Source organism: Phyllobates terribilis, unplaced genomic scaffold (assembly GCF_046119375.1).
Source record: "Phyllobates terribilis strain yellow unplaced genomic scaffold, ASM4611937v1 Scaffold_25__1_contigs__length_18738178, whole genome shotgun sequence".
Lineage (NCBI taxonomy): Eukaryota > Metazoa > Chordata > Amphibia > Anura > Dendrobatidae > Phyllobates > Phyllobates terribilis.
In genome coordinates, this window is record NW_027362785.1 from 14,282,213 (window position 1) to 14,297,158 (window position 14,946).

Sequence of the window (14,946 nt, forward strand, 5' to 3'; positions counted from 1 at the left end):
ATCTGGATTTTTAGGCTGAGGAGAGGCTCCATGAGGGCGGATGCTTTTGTGGCTTCGACCCCAGTGCTGTTCCACATCCAGTACCCCCTCTGCAAGGGCGCCTGTACCCGAGTCGCGCTTCCAGGACTCGTGGGCACGTATCTCCCGACGACAGGGGTTTGCAGGCTCCGTACTTGGGCAAGTCCCTCCACGCACCCCTGCTCTTCCTCCGATCGATCTGGCGCAGCGCTCCCGGGTGGGGAGGTGGCGCCGCTCACTCGGCCCGGGCTTTGGAGCCCGCGCCGGCTTAAGGTGAGCGGTCCCCTTCCTCCTCTACCCCCGGGCTTTCGACACCTATCTTTGGGCGCGCACGCCGGCCTCGCCTCCCGTCCGTGGAGGTGGCCGAGCCGTGGGGAATTTTACCCGACCCAAGCGAAGGCAGCGGTCCGACGACCCGCACGTGCGAACGGCATGGTGCCCACCCACCAAGGCGTGGGGGCCCGTCTTCCGAATCGCTCCCTGTGCGGGGAAGCACAACTATCTCCGAGGGCGGCCCTTTTCTTCCAGATGCGTACACGGCCAGCGGAGGCCTGCGCCGCCCCTCGTGTCCGAAAAGGCGGCCTCCGCGGCGGTGGCGACAACAACGGTGGTGGGTGGCGTCTCCGCGCCACTGCCGAGCTTCGCGCTTTACAGTCTTTTCCCGGATCCCTCTGTCAGTGGGGAGGACGACAGAGATGTGGAGGCAGGCGAAGGGGGTTCTCACCGTGCAAGGGCGCCTGTACCCGAGTCGCGCTTCCAGGACTCGTGGGCACGTATCTCCCGACGACAGGGGTTTGCAGCCTCCGTACTTGGGCAAGTCCCTCCACGCACCCCTGCTCTTCCTCCGATCGATCTGGCGCAGCGCTCCCGGGTGGGTAGGTGGCGCCGCTCGCTCGGCCCGGGCTTTGGAGCCCGCGCCGGCTTAAGGTGAGCGGTCCCCTTCCTCCTCTACCCCCGGGCTTTCGACACCTATCTTTGGGCGCGCAAGCCGGCCTCGCCTCCCGTCCGTGGAGGTGGCCGAGCCGTGGGGAGTTTTACCCGACCCAAGCGAAGGCAGCGGTCCGACGACCCGCACGTGCGAGCAGCATGGTGCCCACCCACCAAGGCGTGGGGGCCCGTCGTCCGAATCGCTCCCTGTGCGGGGAAGCACAACTATCTCCGAGGGCGGCCCTTTTCTTCCAGATGCGTACACGGCCAGCGGAGGCCCGCGCCGCCCCTCGTGTCCGAAAGGGCGGCCTCCGCGGCGGTGGCGACAGCGGCGGTGGTGGGTGGCGTCTCCGCGCCACTGCCGAGCTTCGCGCTTTCCAGTCTTTTCCCGGATCCCTATGTCAGTGAGGAGGACGACAGAGGTGTGGAGGCAGGCGAAGGGGGTTCTCACCGTGCAAGGCCGCCTGTACCCGAGTCGCGCTTCCAGGACTCGTGAGCACGTATCTCCCGACGACAGGGGTTTGCAGCCTCCGTACTTGGGCAAGTCCCTCCACGCACCCCTGCTCTTCCTCCGATCGATCTGGCGCAGCGCTCCCTGGTGGGGAGGTGGCGCCGCTCGCTCAGCCCGGGCTTTGGAGCCCGCGCCGGCTTAAGGTGAGCGGTCCCCTTCCTCCTCTACCCCCGGGCTTTTGACACCTATCTTTGGGCGCGCACGCTGGCCTCCCGTCCGCGGAGGTGGCCGAGCCGTGGGGAGTTTGAGCCGACCCCAGCGAAGGCAGCGGTCCGACGACCCGCACGGGCTAACGGCGGGGCGTCCACCCACCCAGGCGTGGGGGCCCGTCGTCCGAATCGCTCCCTGTGCGGGGATGCACAACGATCTTCTCCGAGGGCGGCCCTTTTCTTCCAGATGTGTACCCGGCCAGCGGAGGCCCACGCCGCCCCTCGTGTCCGACAGGGCGGCCTCCGCGGCGGTGGCGATAGCGGCGGCGGTGGGTGGCGTCTCCGCGCCACTGACGAGCTTCGCGATTTCCAGTCTTTTCCCGAGCCCCTACGTCAGTGGGGAGGACGACAGAGGTGTGGAGGCAGGCGAAGGGGGTTCTCACCGTGCGGTGTGCCCCAGCCCGACCGTCGCCTTTCCCCCTCGACCCTCGTCCTCCCAGGCGGCTCGGCAGGGAGAAGGAGAGAGAGAGGGAGAGTGGAAACCCCAGAGCCGAGGGGTTATATGGAGAACGGGAGAAGGAACGAGGGCCAAGAGGTAGGGAGTACCCGCAGGCCTCTCCTCTCCCGAACCTCGACGCGGTCCAGTCGTGATGGGGGGCTACCTGGTTGATCCTGCCAGTAGCATATGCTTGTCTCAAAGATTAAGCCATGCACGTGTAAGTACACACGGACTTTACAGTGAAACTGCGAATGGCTCTTTAAATCAGTTATGATTCCTTTGATCGCTCCAAACCGTTGACTCGGACAACTGTGGTAATTCTAGAGCTAATACGTGCAAACGAGCGCTGGCCGCCAGGGATGCGTGCATTTATCAGACCAAAACCAATACGGGGTCCCGGGCGCTGCGTCGGGACGGCCTCCGCGGCCTCCCCCCTGCTGCGCTCTCACCGTAAGCTTTGCGACTCTGGATAACCTCGGGCCGATCGCATTTCCCCGTGACGGCGACGATCCATTCGGGTGTCTGCCCTATCAACTTTTGATGGTACTTTCTGTGCCTACCATGGTGACCACGGGTAACGGAGAATCAGGGTTCGATTCCGGAGAGCGAGCCTGAGAAACGGCTACCACATCCAAGGAAGGCAGCAGGCGCGCAAATTACCCACTCCTGACCCGGTGAGGTAGTGACGAAAAATAACAAAACAGGACTCTTTCGAGGCTCTGTAATTGGAATGAGTACACTTTAAATCCTTTAACGAGGATCTATTGGAGGGAAAGTCTGGTGCCAGCAGCCGCGGTAATTCCAGCTCCAGTAGTATACACTAAAGCTGCTGCAGTTAAAAAGCTCGTAGTTGGATCTTGGGATCGAGCTGGCGGTCTGCCGCAAGGCGTGCTACCGCCAGTCCCAGCCCCTTTGCCTTGGGGCTCCTCCCCGATGCTCTTGACTGAGTGTCCCGGGGGCCCGAAGCGTTTACTTTGAAAAAATTAGAGTGTTCAAAGCAGGCAGCCACGCCTGAATACTCCAGCTAGGAATAATGGAATAGGACTCCGGTTCTATTTTGTTGGTTGTCGGAACTGGGGCCATGATTAAGAGGGACGGCCGGGGGCATCCTTATTGCGCCGCTAGAGGTGAAATTCTTGGACCGGCACAAGACGAACCAAAGCGAAAGCATTTGCCAAGAATGTTTTCATTAATCAAGAACGAAAGTCGGAGGTTCGAAGACGATCAGATACCGTCGTAGTTCCGACCATAAATGATGCCAACTGGCGATCCGGCGGCGTCATTCCCATGACCTGCCGAGCAGCGTCCGGGAATCTAAAGTCTTTGGGTTCCGGGGGGAGTATGGTTGCAAAGCTGAAACTTAAAGGAATTGACGGAAGGGCACCACCAGGAGTGGAGCCTGCGGCTTAATTTGACTCAACACGGGAAACCTCACCCGGCCCGGACACGGAAAGGATTGACAGATTGAAAGCTCTTTCTCGATTCTGTGGGTGGTGGTGCATGGGTGTTCTTAGTTGGTGGAGCGATTTGTCTGGTTAATTACGATAACGAACGAGACTCCGGCATGCTAACTAGCTACGCGACCCCCCGTGGTCCGCGTCCAGCTTCTTAGAGGGACAAGTGGCGCTCAGCCACGCGAGATCGAGCAATAACAGATCTGTGATGCCCTTAGATGTCCGGGGCTGCACGCGCGCTACACTGAACGGACCAGCGTGTGTCTACCCTTCACCGACAGGTGCGGGTAACCTGCTGAACCCCGCTCGTGATGGGGATCGGGGATTGCAATTCTTCCCCGTGAACGAGGAATTCCCAGTAAGTGCGGGTCATAAGCTCGCGTTGATTAAGTCCCTGCCCTTTGTACACACCGCCCGTCGCTACTACCGATTGGATGGTTTAGTGAGGTCCTTGGATTGGCCCTGCCGGGGTCCGCCAAGACCCTGGCGGAGAGCCGAGAAGACGATCGAACTTGACTATCTAGAGGAAGTAAAAGTCGTAACAAGGTTTCTGTAGGTGAACCTGCAGAAGGATCATTAAGGCAGCGATGACCAAACCGAGGAGGCGCGGAGCTGGAAGCCGATTTCCCCGACTGCCTCCCCCTGCCCGAAGGGGGTGTGCGGCTGGGATACTTCCGCTCTGCCTGAGCTACCCGCACGCGGAGGGGCGGCGACGGTCCAGCGAGGGTTATCGCCGTGCGGACGACGACGACGGGAGGGTGTGTGGAGCCCCTCTTGCTCCGTCGTACCGACGGACGCCTGGCCTCTCGGGGGGATCCTGCCGTGTTCCCCCCGCCCAGGAAAAAACCCACATGAAAGGCCGTCCCGGGTACCGTTCGCCCGTGCGCCCCTATACCCCTCTCCCCGGGGTTGCGGGACCGGGGGGTAGGTCGAGAAGTCTCGAGCCCTCCGTTGTTCCCCTCCCCGCCGGAGGGAGGGACGGCGGAGGCCGAGCACCTGGGGCAATAGGGCCAAGAAAAATCCCCGATGCACCCCCTCTGTTGCCGGCCGACGTACTGAAAAACCGGGCGCCCCAGAGCTCCCGGACCCAGAAGCGTGACTCTTAACGGTGGATCACTCGGCTCGCGCGTCGATGAAGAACGCAGCTAGCTGCGAGAATTAGTGTGAATTGCAGGACACATTGATCATCGACACTTCGAACGCACCTTGCGGCCCCGGGTTTCTCCCGGGGCTATGCCTGTCTGAGGGTTGCCCCTCCGTCGATCGCCTCCGTGGCGCAGCTGGGGTCCCGTCGCAAGGGATTTTCAGAGGGAGGCCCGAGGCTTCGCACCCCGACGCCTTCTCTCTCTCTCTCCCTTACGTCCCCCCAAGGCTAGACCCACCCGCCCGGTTACCCTCCGCCCCGACCCGGAGCGTGCCGTGAGGCTGTCTGTGGAGACACAGGGCTGCCTCCGGAGCTTCCAGGGGTTGGGGGGTAGCCGCCTGGGCCGGCGTGGTAGGGCACGCTCGCAAACCAGACTAAAGACCTCATATCAGACGTGGCGACCCGCTGAATTTAAGCATATTAATAAGCGGAGGAAAATAAACTAACCAGGATTCCCTCAGTAACGGCGAGTGAAGAGGGAAGAGCCCAGTGCTGAATCCCTGTCCGTCCGGCGGGCATCGGGAAATGTGGCATACGGGAGACCGGACCACCTCGGCGTCGCTCGGGGGCCCGAGTCCTTCTAATAGTGGCTCCAGCCCGTGGACGGTGGTAGGCCGTGTATTTTACGGTTGGAATAAAAGTGCAGACGAACATTTGAATGACTTTATTATTGGTTGTAATTTTTCTCAGTTTTACACTGGTTTGGTGCACCTAATTGGGATGAGCCGAAAGGTGTTTAAGCCTAGCCTCTCAATAGGCTTCGCTATCGGCCTCATGATTTCCATATTGTCTGCTTGCTGGTTCTCTGAATGACTGGGGGAAGCCAATACAGGTGGCTGACTGTCGTCTCCATCAGTCCGCCTGTCGTCTCCATCAACCTGGCTGTCGTCTCCATCAGCCAGCCTGTCGTCTTCATCAACCTGGCTGTCGTCTCCATCAGCCAGCCTGTCGGCTCCATCAGCCTGGCTGTCATATCCATCAGCCCGCCTGTCGTCTCCATCAACCTGGCTGTCGTCTCCATCAGCCAGCCTGTTGGCTCCATCAGCCTGGCTGTCGTATCCATCAGCCCGCCTGTCGTCTCCATCAACCTGGCTGTCGTCTCCATCAGCCAGCCTTTCGGCTCCATCAGCCTGGCTGTCGTCTCCAACAGCCTGCCCCGAATTTATTACCAATTCATGGGCACGACACATATCCACAAGTGCTTTCTCCTGGTAAACTTTCTCAGCCATACCATTTGTGTGGACCAGATATCGTGCGAATAAGTGTTTTTCGGAATATCGTGAGAGAGTCCACGTTTCACATACACGTCGTACAAAATGGCTGGTGACATGTGGAAGGCTGTAGCTGTGGAGGAAAAACAATCAGTGCCTGTAGCTGCATATGATAATTTACACTGGATATTCTTCCCCCACCTTTCATGATAACGCCGGAGAGCAGCGGATGGGTTCATTACGACCTTCCCGGTACACGTCAGAAAAAAGTTTGCGATTTCTCGGCCAGCAGCAATGACAGGTCTGATATGTTCTGCATAGACTTTGAACCACTGAAAAAGAAAAAAAAACTTAATCTCGAGCCAGAGGGTATACCTCAAACGAGTTTTGCATGGGGACAACAGAGGGGTTTCAACCCCATGTGGAGTCGGGTAGCCCGGGTCCCCTGGCTTGTAGAAACCTTACCGAATGTTCTTCCTCTGAAAGCACGAACGATGCTACTTGAGTGGATGCACACTTGTGTGTTTTCACACTGACAATCGTCTTTCGAACACCGCGGTACATGTGATAGGTCCTCCCGTTCCACTCTGAAACCTAAGGTGTAAAAAGAAGGGAGATGATTGAGACGGTTCCGCAATGACTGCTGCCCATGCAGACTAACACTACTTACGGTCAAATTGCGAACAACACCTGGCCTTTGGAGGTGTCTTAGAATCAGAAGGGCCTGGAGGTACAGAATAACTTCCCTTCGGTCCTCTTCTGATCCCCCGTCCTGGACATTCTCTATACTCGCTAGAAATGTAGGTCTTGCTTCGTCCAGTATTTTCTGGCAGTCATTCGGTGTCTTGGAGGGCTTCATCAGCGTATCGTACCTGTGGGGTGAAATACAGTTATAGCACTTTTCTACCCAACAGCCGATGTTTGGTAAAAATCTCTCAGAATATTGGGTACCTCTTGCTCACTGAGTCTTGGCAGACTCCCCTGTACAAGGTCTTACGCAGGTCCTCCGTAAAGTTCATAAACACCTCACACGCCCTGTATAGCTGAGGATTCTCTATGCTCAGTTGTGTGCCCCTCATCTGATAGGTGGTGAATCGCCGAATGTGCTTCAGTATTTTGAGGGAGGTCTGGTTCGATTGTTTGAGGCTGCTGAGTTTTTAAAAAAAATCATTTACTTTTGTTGGTTTGGTTAAGTACTCCAGAGTTATAAATCTTGGGTTGATAAAGAAAAGAAACCGCGCAACATTCGATACCTCCTGGTTACAATTAGGGACCCCACGGGTTACTGTCAAATATGTGCGGAAGCTCTTCTACATGGGGCTATTTACTGAGTGACGCATATACAAGCCGGCGGCCGTTCTAGCCAGGGAGCTTTCGTTTCTCCATTGCCTAGACTGAATGTTTTGTGTGCTGCCATCCATGGCCTCAATGAGGTCCGACTCGGGGCATGGGGCTCCCTCAAAATTGTGTGCAGACTGTTCAGGGACAGGCGCGTCCATCATATGTGAATATGACTCCACAGGGGGCATGTAGCATGGGGGCAAACAGTCTGTTGGCGCCTGGGTCTGTCCTACAGAGGTCAGCGGTATGTTTTCTAACTGAAATGTAGGTTTGTTTACTATAAAATACCCACGGCTTTCGGCAAATGCTACCACATCTTCCAGGGATTGCAGAGGCTTGAGCTCGCTGAATAGTATAGCTGTGCCCTTAGCCGCGACAAGTCTAAGTCGATCTTTGGCGATAGCCAAGTTTTTTTTTATCTCCGAGACGCTTTCGGACCTCATGCACACCCTTCTCAGATGTGTGGACAGATATCTCGTCACCCTGTGGCACACGGGGGAAGTCAGCGGTGTACGTTGGTGGATGTGGGGAAATAAGCAACACAAACGTTCACTGCGGTTTTACAACCGTGCAACATGGGGTCCGCCGCAGCCTGGTGTGGCGGTTACATTCTCCTATATGTGGGCGACAAATAACCTCTACTTACCGCTTCATAGCGACACGTTTCCCGCAGTCAAATGGAGCTTTAAAGTCCTTGCATCTGCAGCGGAGGTGATCTGAATTTCTGCCGCACCCATCCAGGCTGCATCAGCCGCTCAGCTGATTAGTTTCCGCTCTAGCGGCTAATCACTGCTCTCGCGTAACAGGTGATGAGTCGCTCGCACGGGTGCAAATCACCTGTAGTGCTGCTGGAAATATTCAAACCTGGATATATTCGTCCGTATCTTCTATACGGCATCACAGGGGTTGAGGCACCCATAAGGCAGCCACCTGCACGGTTGAAAAGCATCAGCAGCGTTGACGGAAAAAACCTAACCTATCTCATATACTTTTGTTCTATTGCGCTATATGAGAGGAACCTCATTTTCAGACATTTGGTTTGCGAGGTTAGCTTATGGGAAATATCTGTGTGCAGGAAACTTCCAGAGAGGTAGGAAATGTCAGTGAGTGCATCCGATTTCATTTCCAGAGCGATTTGCCCGATGAGTCCTTCACACTTAGTCTTTTTCAGAAATCAGAATTTTGACTTCCAGGACCCGCCAAACGTTGGTAAATTGAATCCGCTCACCAGTTCCAAGTGTTTTGAGGTGTCCCCGGTTGCAGTAATGCAGCCTGCCCAATAGATGTCGAAAAAGAGACAAAAAGTGAAAAAGAACCAGAATGAGGAAATTGCAGGGAGCCGAATCCGCCTGACAGTTCCAGGCGATCGGGCACTTTTTTGCATGCGTCCCTAAAGTGGGTATAGGGTGACACTCCATGCAAAGACCCAGTTTTGCACACCACCGGCAGAATATATGAGAGAGAGGTACCTCTCAGGCCCGACATATTTCGACTCATTTAAGCTGGTTTTCACTTCCGTAGGCCCGGCTACGCGTTTTGGCTATGAGTCCCTGTTCGGCTGGAGGTCTGCACCTTGGCTGAACCCAGGCTTCCGCAGCTGCGTGGGGGGACTTTTGCTGGTTGCCTATCCCAAGTCAGAGAGGTGTTCCTGGGTTGAAGTGAGCCTGGCCAGACCCCCCCCCGCGGGCCCTGGTTCTCCACATGGGGGTGCCGTCAAGGCTAAAATCTGGATTTTTAGGCTGAGGAGAGGCTCCATGAGGGCGGATGCTTTTGTGGCTTCGACCCCAGTGCTGTTCCACATCCAGTACCCCCTCTGCAAGGGCGCCTGTACCCGAGTCGCGCTTTCAGGACTCGTGGGCACGTATCTCCCAACGACAGGGGTTTGCAGCCTCCGTACGTGGGCCAGTCCCTACATGCACCCCTGCTCTTCCTCCGATCGATCTGGCACAGTGCTCCTGGGTGGGGAGGTGGCGCCGCTCGCTCTGCCCGGGCTTTGGAACCCGCGCCGGCTTAAGGTGAGCGGTCCCCTTCCTCCTCTACCCCCGGTCTTTCGACACCTATCTTTGGGCGCTCACGCCAGCCTTGCCTCCCGTCCGTGGAGGTGGCCGAGCTGTGGGGTGTTTGACCCGACCCAAGCGAAGGCAGCGGTCCGACGACCCGCACGTGCGAACGGCATGGTGCCCACCCACCAAGGCGTGGGGGCCCGTCGTCCGAATCGCTCCCTGTGCGGGGAAGCACACCTATCTCTGAGGGCGGCCCTTTTCTTCCAGATGCGTACACGGCCAGCGGAGGCCCGCGCCGCCCCTCGTGTCCGAAAGGGCGGCCTCCGCGGCGGTGGCGACAGCAGCGGTGGTGGGTGGCGTCTCCGCGCCACTGCCGAGCTTCGCGCTTTCCAGTCTTTTCCCGGATCCCTATGTCAGTGGGGAGGACGACAGAGGTGTGGAGGCAGGCGAAGGGGGTTCTCACCGTGCAAGGGTGCCTGTACCCGAGTCGCGCTTCCAGGACTCGTGGGCACTTATCTCCCGATGACAGGGGTTTGCAGCCTCCGTACTTGGGCAAGTCCCTCCACGCACCCCTGCTCTTCCTCCGATCGATCTGGCGCAGCGCTCCCGGGTGGGGAGGTGGCGCCGCTCGCTCAGCCCGGGCTTTGGAGCCCGCGCCGGCCTTAAGGTGAGAGGTCCCCTTCCTCTTCTACCCCCGGGCTTTTGACACCTATCTTTGGGCGCGCATGCCGGCCTCCCATCCGCGGAGGTGGCCGAGCCGTGGGGAGTTTGACCCGACCCCAGCGAAGGCAGCGGTCCGACGACCCGCACGGGCTAACGGCGGGGCGCCCACCCACCCAGGCGTGGGGGCCCGTCGTCCGAATCGCTCCCTGTGCGGGGATGCACAACGATCTTCTCCGAGGGCGGCCCTTTTCTTCCAGATGTGTACCCGGCCAGCGGAGGCCCACGCCGCCCCTCGTGTCCGACAGGGCGGCCTCCGCGGCGGTGGCGATAGCGGCGGCGGTGGGTGGCGTCTCCGCGCCACTGCCGAGCTTCGCCATTTCCAGTCTTTTCCCGAGCCCCTACGTCAGTGGGGAGGACGACAGAGGTGTGGAGGCAGGCGAAGGGGGTTCTCACCGTGCGGTGTGCCCCAGCCCGACCGTCGCCTTTCCCCCTCGACCCTCGTCCTCCCAGGTGGCTCGGCAGGGAGAAGGAGAGAGAGAGCGAGAGAGGGAGAGTGGAAACCCCAGAGCCGAGGGGTTATATGGAGAACGGGAGAAGGAGCGAGGGCCAAGAGGTAGGGAGTACGGTGAAAGGCCGACCTGGGATTCCCCCGCGCTCCCGCCCGCCGGGGCGCGGAGCAGCCCTGGGAAGAAAAGCCGCTCGGGCATCCCTTTGAGGTTACGGGCACGAGCGGGAAGAGGGACTACGCTGGAGGGCGAAGCCGACACGGCCAGGCCGACGACCTCCGCGTCGCCGGGTTAGTGCCGGAGCCGCGGCGGACCCCGAAGGCCAGCCCCCCTCTCCCAATCCTCGTGCCTGCCCGCCGGTGGGTCGAGGACCCCCCGTGGCGGAGGCAGGTCTAAGCCAGACGGTGGCGCCGCATAGGCCCACCCCCACACGCCATCTCCCCGAGCGACCCTGTGTGTCGTCTTGGGTGCGGTTGGTGAGACGGGGGCGGCTGTGGCATCCTCCGGAGGCCAGTCACCTCGCCCTCCCCGTGCAAGGGGTGTTTTCCAGACACCTGCTGCTTCGGGACTACGCACTGCACAGCGAGCTGCTCCTCCCGCACATGTCCCCGGTGCTGCGAGGGCTCCGTTCCCCGGCCCCCCCAGTGAAACCCCACACCATCCCACATCCTCTCCTGGATGCCGCATGCCCTACCTATACCCGTTCCGTCCGGGCGCCCTGCCGCCACGGGGCTCTTCCGCCGCCCTCTCTTCCCGCAGGCCTCTCCTCTCCCGAACCTCGACGCGGTCCAGTCGTGTTGGGGGGCTACCTGGTTGATCCTGCCAGTAGCATATGCTTGTCTCAAAGATTAAGCCATGCACGTGTAAGTACACACGGACGGTACAGTGAAACTGCGAATGGCTCATTAAATCAGTTATGGTTCCTTTGATCGCTCCAAACCGTTGACTCGGACAACTGTGGTAATTCTAGAGCTAATACGTGCAAATGAGCGCTGGCCGCCAGGGATGCGTGCATTTATCAGACGAAAACCAATCCGGGGTCCCGGGCGCGGCGTCGGGACGGTCCTCCGTGGCCTCCCCCCTGCTGCGCTCTCCCCGTAAGCGTTGCGACTCTGGATAACCTCGGGCCGATCGCATTTCCCCGTGACGGCGACGATCCATTCGGGTGTCTGCCCTATCAACTTTTGATGGTACTTTCTGTGCCTACCATGGTGACCACGGGTAACGGAGAATCAGGGTTCGATTCCGGAGAGGGTGCCTGAGAAACGGCTACCACATCCAAGGAAGGCAGCAGGCGCGCAAATTACCCACTCCCGACCCGGTGAGGTAGTGACGAAAAATAACAATACAGGACTCTTTCGAGGCTCTGTAATTGGAATGAGTACACTTTAAATCCTTTAACGAGGATCTATTGGAGGGCATGTCTCATGCCAGCAGCCACGGTAGCAGGAAGTGGAGGAGGTGTGGCCTGTGTTCCTAGCTGAGTGAGAGCTGTGTGGAGGAGCTCCTGGGAAGCTCCAACTAGGACTTTTTTCTAAGCCTGACCCTTGCCTCTTCGTTTTCCCAGGACCGAGGCAGGGGTGTCGGGGGGCATCCCCGGGCTCCGGCCCTCCCGGTCTGGGCCGGGTGGGGTCGGAGGACTGAATATGGATCCATCGGAGGACTCTGTGAGGAGGTCTGGGAGGCTGTCCCAGCGTGAAGCGGCTACGGTGAGCATGCCGGCATCTGCTAACAAGGTGACTGGCAAGCCCAAGGGAAGCAAGGGGAGTGCCCCATGGGCCGAGAGGGGCCCGGACGAGTCGGCGGAGGCTTTCTCCCAGCGGGTGGTGGAGATGTTGTGGTGCCACTGAAAGGGGAAGGTGGCACTGGCGAAACTCCTGCTGGAGTTGCGGCAGGCCAAGGCGCTATATAATGCAGCAGCCCAGAGGAAGCGCCCGGCGATCGCCACGCAAATCCAGAGGGTCAAGGATAGGATTGCTGAGGTGGAGCAGAGGCAGGCGGAAATAGAGAGGGCTGCGGGTCCCTTTCTGGAGAAATTCTCTAATGATCGGCGGTTCTCGGGCCAGGAGGGGTTAACCACGCAGCAAGGAAGGGGGGAGTATGAAGGGGGCCTGCCGGCCAGTGAAGTCACTCCCAGGACTATGCATGGCAGCCAGGAGCCTGGAAAGGAATGTTTGTCTGGAGCCCCGCCCCCTGTCCCACCCCCTGTCCCGCCCACCATAGCGCTGGGTGCTGCCCCAGGGGTTACCCCAGCCATGGAGGAGGAGAAGGTAGGGGGTGGAGGAAGAGGCGCACTGTTAGTGAGAGCAGAGGATAGTGTGGGTGCGGGCACAAAGGCTGGGGGATCGCGGTCCGGGGCTCCGCCCCTTGCCCCGCCCACCTCGGCGCTCGGCGTGGCCACCATGAGAGACACACGTGGAACTGCGGAGCCCAGCGGCACCCGGTCTGCCGACCCGCCCCTAGCCCCGCCCACCTCGGTGCTCGGAGTGGCCACCATGAGAGACACACGTGGAACTGCGGAGCCCAGCGGCATCCGGTCTGCCGGCCCGCCCCTAGCCCTGCCCAACTGAGCGCTCGGGACGGCCACCATGAGAGGCACACGTGGAACTGCAGAGCCCAGCGGCACCCGATCTGCTGGCCCGCCCCTAGCCCCGCCCACCTCGGCGCTCGGCGTGGCCAGCATGAGAGACACATGTGGAACTGCAGAGCTCAGCGGCACCCGGTCTGCCGGCCCGCCCCTAGCCCCGCCCACCTCAGATCTCGGCACGGCCACCATGAGAGGCACACGTGGAACTACCGAGCCCAGCGGCCCCAAGTCTGCCAACCAGCTCCAAGCCCCACCCACCTCGGCGCTCGGCACGGTCACCATGACAGGCACACGTGGAACTACCGAGCCCAGCGGCCCCCAGTCTGCCAACCAGCCCCAAGCCCCGCCCACCTCGTCGCTCGGCGCGGCCACCATGAGAGCCACGAGTGGAACTACAGAGCCCAGCAGTTCCCGATCTGCTGGTCCGCCTCTAGTCCCGCCCACCGCAGCGCTCGGCACTGCCTCTGTACAGTCTGTGGGCGGAGGGAAGGAGGGAGGCAGGAGGGACATGAAAGAAAAAGCAGCTAGCAATGCTTATAGTACCACAAGGCTCAGCAAGCCTTGCGCCGGTGCCCCGCCCTCATCCTGCCCACCGCAGCACCTGGAGTTGCCCAGAAGAAACCTGCGGCTGGGAGGGAGGCAGCAGGAAAAACAGCAGGGAAGACAGAGGCGGATCCAGGAACAGTGTCCCAGGAGGTGGCAGTAACCCCGGTCGAGCAGCCTGCCAGCGTTACTGGGGAGCCTCCTAAATCTTCCGGTCTGCGTCCTGAGCAGGTGGCGCTGCCTGACTCCAGCACATCAGAGGAGGAGGACATGGAGGCGTCTTCGGGCTCCGGGGGGATCATGGCGGCCATCCGGTTGCTGGAGTCCCTGGTGAACCTCCAGCATTTTTGTTTCGGGGATGAAGATCCGGGACCCGGAAAGGAGAAGAAGGGGCGCAAGAAGAAGGCACAGGAGACGGTGAGTATGCGTTACGTGTTTAATGATGATACTGATGCTGCTGCTGTCTCCTGTGTAACCCCCGCCGGTCAAGGGCGCCCAGATCATGAAGTTGGTCCTCGGCGCAGGTTCGGTGGGGAGAGTAAAGGCAAATGTAAGGCGAGTGGTGATGGTGTGGCGATCCCTACGGAGGACAGTAGGGATGGCAAAGGGTCATCGCTGGCGGTGGCGCCAGACATATTCAGTGTGGTGGAGTTCCCATCTCTGTCTCCCATGGCCTCTGGGTCTCGGGCAGAGGGAGGTGGGGGTTGTGGCGGTGGAGTCGAAGCAGCTTTTTCAGAGATCTTGGCTGATGTCCGGAGGATGGTGGGGGAGGAGAGAGCCTCTGCTTCCATATCTGGCCAGAGGGTTGAGGGGCCGCATGCTGGGGACAAGGCTGCTGGGGGTAAACCGGCCGGGGTGTCTGCACCTGTGAGGTTGGTAAAACCCGGCGCCCAAAATCCCGGCCCCTGTGATACCCAGCGCATGAATATTGGAGGGTCCAAGGTGGCAGAGGGGGAGAAGGGGAGTAAGGACAATGCTGCGGATGTGGTGAGTGTCCTGAAACCCCCCCCCAGTGATGCCGGGACCTTGGGTAAAGCGGTTAGTACCCCACCTGGCTGGCATGGATGGGGTGCATGAGGTGGGGATGAATGGGGTACATGAAGGAGGTGAGGATGTAGGTGAGGATGCAGGTATGGAAGTGGTGAGTGGTACGGCTGGTGGTGATGGTAGTGGTCCAGGGGTGGTAGGTGAGGCTGTGAGGCAGAGTGTGAGTGTGAATGAGGGGCCAAGTGTGAGGCCAAGGAATCCCGGTTCGTTGGCGGACTCGATAGAGGGCGGTTCACATGTCCGCACCTTTGCGGCGGCCGCTGCCGCGGGTGTTAGAACCTTGCTGTTAGGTTTTTTTCCTTTGCTGGTCACATGACCTTGTTGGCCTATTTAATCCTGCTCC

The 14,946-nt window shown here is 59.7% G+C and overlaps 2 non-coding genes across 2 annotated transcripts; both read left to right on the forward strand.

Moving 5' to 3' along the window:
* The first annotated feature begins 2,264 nt into the window (after window positions 1–2,264).
* Window positions 2,265–4,137, forward strand: LOC141176463 (18S ribosomal RNA). Its single transcript, XR_012253160.1, has one exon. It is a non-coding gene; the product is annotated as an 18S ribosomal RNA (ribosomal RNA).
* Window positions 4,138–4,655: 518 nt separating this feature from the next.
* On the forward strand, window positions 4,656–4,809 carry LOC141176448 (5.8S ribosomal RNA). Its single transcript, XR_012253146.1, has one exon. It is a non-coding gene; the product is annotated as a 5.8S ribosomal RNA (ribosomal RNA).
* The last annotated feature ends 10,137 nt before the right edge of the window (window positions 4,810–14,946 follow it).